This window comes from Lycium barbarum, chromosome 4 (assembly GCF_019175385.1).
Source record: "Lycium barbarum isolate Lr01 chromosome 4, ASM1917538v2, whole genome shotgun sequence".
NCBI classification, from domain to species: Eukaryota; Viridiplantae; Streptophyta; class Magnoliopsida; order Solanales; family Solanaceae; genus Lycium; species Lycium barbarum.
Window position 1 is genome coordinate 32,617,543 of NC_083340.1, and position 4,689 is coordinate 32,622,231.

The 4,689-nt window shown below is 41.4% G+C and overlaps 1 non-coding gene across 1 annotated transcript; it reads right to left on the bottom strand.

The window, feature by feature from the left end:
• Positions 1–354: 354 nt before the first annotated feature.
• Positions 355–460, bottom strand: LOC132638905 (small nucleolar RNA R71). Its single transcript, XR_009581964.1, has one exon. It is a non-coding gene; the product is annotated as a small nucleolar RNA R71 (small nucleolar RNA).
• Between the last annotated feature and the right edge of the window lie 4,229 nt (positions 461–4,689).

Below are 4,689 nucleotides of genomic sequence, written 5' to 3' on the forward strand. Positions count from 1 at the left end.
TCGCTGAATTTGTTCCGGAGGAGGACTATGCATCTCCTATTGTTCAGCCTCGATTTGGAGCTGCTACTGTGAAAATTGACTCCTCTCTATACCAGTTGTTGAAACTTGAGGGATACTTTCGGAACTCTACCGAGAATGACCCCCAACGTCATTTGCAGAATTTTGTGGATGTGTGTGCTAATCACATCCAGAACAATGTATCACAAGATGCTATTCGGTTGAGGTTATTCAAATATTCCTTAGCTGGAGAGGCAAGAACATGGTTTGAGAAGCTGCCCCAAAATTCAATTACTTCATGGGCAGAGATGATAGCTGCTTTTCTCACAAAGTGGTACCCCCCTAGCAAAAAGGCTGAAATTCGTGACAAGATATATGAATTTAAGCAGCGACCGGGGGAACAACTATATGAAGCCTGGGAGAGATTCAAGGAGTATTTGCAGAGAAGCCCGAATCATGGTTTTCCGGATCATATATTGATGGAGAAGTTCTATCGAGGGTTAGATCCAGTGACACAGTCAGTAGCTAATAATGCAGCTGATGGTTGTTTTATGAACAAGACCTTTCGACGAGTGACTACCATACTTAACAAGTTGACAACTCATAATCAGGCTTGGCACTCAAACAATGCTGATGTGGTACCATATGGTAGTGCTGTGATCCAGAATATGGTGAGGGAGGATCAAGACACCCAACAAACATTGGCAGAACTTGCAACAAATATTTCCTTGCTGACGAAGAAGTTTGATGAATCCCAAATCAAAAAGGTAAATGTTTGTGAGGATGATACAGTCTTGCCACAAGGGATGTACCATGCTCAAGATGGTCCGTTCCTTGATGGGCCATCTATTCAGGTTGAAGATGCTAATTATGTTAACAACTTTCAAGGGGGTTATCAAAGACAGAATTACCAAGGTGGCTATCAGAGTCAAAATCAATGGAGACCGCAGCAAGGTCAAGGTGCTTACAACAACTCTGGGAACTACAACAATAATTATGGTGGTGGAAGCCACAGGAGCTACAACAACAGCAACAATTTTGGGAACAAGGGTTCCAATCCTTATATACCACCGAAAGGTGAGTCATCAGAGCAAGGTAGTTCGAAGGTTGAAGCAATGCTTGAGAAGATTTTGGCAAATCAATCTAAGTCTGAAAGGACTTTATCAGGGCTGACAGAAACAGTGGGTTCCCATACAACAACTATTCAGAAGCTTGAGTCGCAGATGAGGGATATTTCTAGAGAGCAGCATCCTCCTAAAAAGGAAGGACTTCCGAGTGACACTATTCCAAATCCCAGGAATGGGGGAGGCGGTATAGACCGTGCGTTTGCCATCACTACTAGGAGTGGTAAAACAATCCAGGGGGCTGCTGAGAAGATGATTGATCTTGAGCAGATAGATGAAGAGAATGAGGTGTAGTCTGAAACACCCATTATTGTTGATGAGAGGCCTACTGACAAGAAAGTTGCTGATATTCCAGAGATGGTGAGGGAAGCTGATGACACGAGTAAGAAGGCTGTGAAAGGGGCCCTCCGCCCTTTGACACAGCTTTTCAAATCTAAACCTCCTTTTCCTCAGAGGATGGTAAAGAAGAAGGAAGATGCTAAGTTTGAGAAGTATTATGATCAGCTGAAGCAGTTATCTCTAAATTTTCCCTTCTTGGAAGCTGTCAAGGAGATGCCCGGTTTTGTGAAATATTTGAAGGATTTGCTGACCAAGAAGAAAACGGTGCAGCATGAAACCGTGAGTTTGACTCACACTGTGAGTTCCATCATTTCAACTACAATTGTGCAGAAAAAGGGAGATCCTGGGGCGTTCACCATTCCTTGTTCTATTGGGCACCATGATTTTGCTCGTGCTTTGTGTGATAATGGGGCGAGTATAAATTTGATCCCCTTGCTATCTATAAACAATCAGGTTTGGGGATGCCAAGGCCGACTACAATGAGATTGCAGATGGCTGATAGGTCTATCAAAAGACCTGTTGGGGTGGTGGATGATGTAATTGTGCGGGTTGGTGATTTTATGTTGCCCGCTGATTTTGTGATTCTTGACTGTGCTGTTGATCGGGACATTCCTATCATTCTGGGGAGACCTTTCCTTGCTACAGGGAGGGCTCTGATGGATTCGGAGAAAAATGAAATCAAGTTCCGAGTCAACAATGAAGAAGTGACTTTTCAGGCTAGCAAAGGGATGAAATTACCAAGTGCTTATGAGAGCATTTCGGTAATTGATTCATTTGATGTTGTTGATGATGCAGTGGAGTTCAAGATGGAAGAAAAGAGTTTGGGTGAGGCTTTAGCCGGTATTCTTGTGAATTTCGATGCTGAAGACATGGAAGGCTATGTGGAGACCGTTAATTCACTTGGTGGGTTGGGCTCATACACATACCACCCAAAGAAGCTGAATCTTGATCTGGAAAATAGAACAACCCCTCCAGCAAAGCCTTCGGTCATTGAGCCACCTAAGTTGGAGCTTAAGCAGCTCCCATCACATCTGAAATATGAGTTCCTTGGTCCGGAAAATACATTACCGGTGGTTGTCTCAGCCCTATTGACTGAGGAGCAGATTTTGCAGCATTTGGAGGTGCTGAGGGAGTATAGACGTGCTATTGGTTGGACAATAGCAGATATTCGAGGTATCCCATCTGGGATCTGTGAGCATAAAATCCAGTTGGAGGAAGATAGCAAACCGAGTGTAGAGCATCAGAGGTGACTGAACGAAAATATGCAAGAGGTCGTCAAGAAAGAGATCAACAAATGGCTGGATGCAGGCGTTGTTTACCCAATTGCTGATAGTAAATGGGTGAGCCCAGTCCAATGTGTTCCTAAAAAAGGCGGTATCACTGTTGTGCCAAATGCAAAAAATGAGTTGATCCCAACCAGAACTGTCACCGGTTGGAGAGTTTGCATGGATTATCGCAAGCTCAACACAGCCACGAGCAAGGACCACTTCCCGATGCCCTTCATTGATCAGATGCTCGATAGACTAGCAGGGCGTTCCTACTATTGTTTCCTTGATGATTATTCGGGCTACAATCAGATCAACATTGCTCTAGAAGATCAGGAGAAGACCACTTTCACTTGTCCTTATGGGACATTTGCATTCAGCCGGATGCCCTTTGGGTTGTGTAATGCACCAGCCACCTTCCAGAGGTGCATGATGTCAATCTTCTCCGACATGGTAGAGGACTTCTTGGAAGTGTTCATGGATGATTTTTCCGTGGTGGGTGACTCATTTGAAGATTGTCTTGGCCATCTGGGTCAAGTGATAAAAAGGTGTGAGGAGACCAATCTGGTGCTGAATTGGGAAAATTGTTTGATTTTGTTAAAGAGGGTTTGAAATCTGAATCTTTCAGTGAATGTCAAGAGAAAAAAATACTCAAAAGGAATTGAAAAATAAAAGGGACAAGTTACCATTTGCTAGCTCTAGAAGAAAATAACAAACCATTAACGCCTTGCCTGAAATAGGCAAACAATCGACTGAACTCCACGAGGAGTGCTGAGAAATCGCACCAAAAATACCCATAGCCAGCTGGAGCTTTGTTGGGCTCGATGGTGACGGGCAACATTGAAGAACTTAGGGTTCGATTGGTCTTCTGTTGTTGAGCAAAATGAAAGGAATAAAAGCCTTTTGGGAAAATTGAAGGAAATGGGTTGGGTCAGTATGATTGGGCTTGTAGTTGGGCTGAAAGAATTTGGATTTAAATTGGGCTAGTCTTTGGATTTAATAAATAGCCAGTTCATATGTCAATGATATCAAACTTATCTAAATAACCAATTTGAAATCCATTTGAGATGAATTAATTGTTCAATCAACTAATTAAGCTTCTTGACTCTAACAAAGTAAAATATGACTTTAACTTGACAATTATTGACACCTAATTTTCACCCCATAATACACGTATTTTAATTTTTAAGATTCCCGAGCCCAAGACGGAATAAGGATACGCCTTTACAATTTTAAAATTTCAAAATCCCGAGAAAATTGCAAAACTGACATTTAATTATTTAAGTTATAAAATTGACGATTATAAGAGAATTATGAGTTATATACTTTCATAAACATAATTTGAAAAGAAGATACGTATCCCGCTCCGTCTAACTCGGAAAAATTGCTAATCAAAATGACATACGAATCACGGTTCATTTTGACTGCATTTTTTTCGTATTTTTAAATATTACCCGGAACTATGTGAATATTGGGCTCCTATTAAAGCTCGTGTTTTAGAATGACGTATTATAAACTTTGTTTTTATAAAATATAATTATACGAAAGAGTTTTGGACGAATATGCTCTTTTTAGAAAATAGGTATTTATTACAAAAAGTAAGTACAAGGTCTGAAAATGTTTTATTTCAAATTGAGGGGTCATTTTAAATGTTTCTAAAACTTACCGGGGGGGGGGGGGGGGGGCGATGAAAGTTATCAAATAATAACTTTACATCCCCTCCCCCCCCCCCCCCCCCCTCTCATTTTTTTCATTCCTTCAACCCAACTATTCGTTCCTTTGATGCAAATGGCGATTAGGGTTTCTCTTATCGATGGCCAAGCGATGGTCATTTGCGATCATTTTTTGATGAACTTCAGAGGGGTTTTGACCCCTGTCATGTGTTATTGCGATTCCTCAGGTTAATTTTATTAATCTGCGTATTTTTTCACCTAATTAATCCCTAATAGGGTGTTACTCGAGAT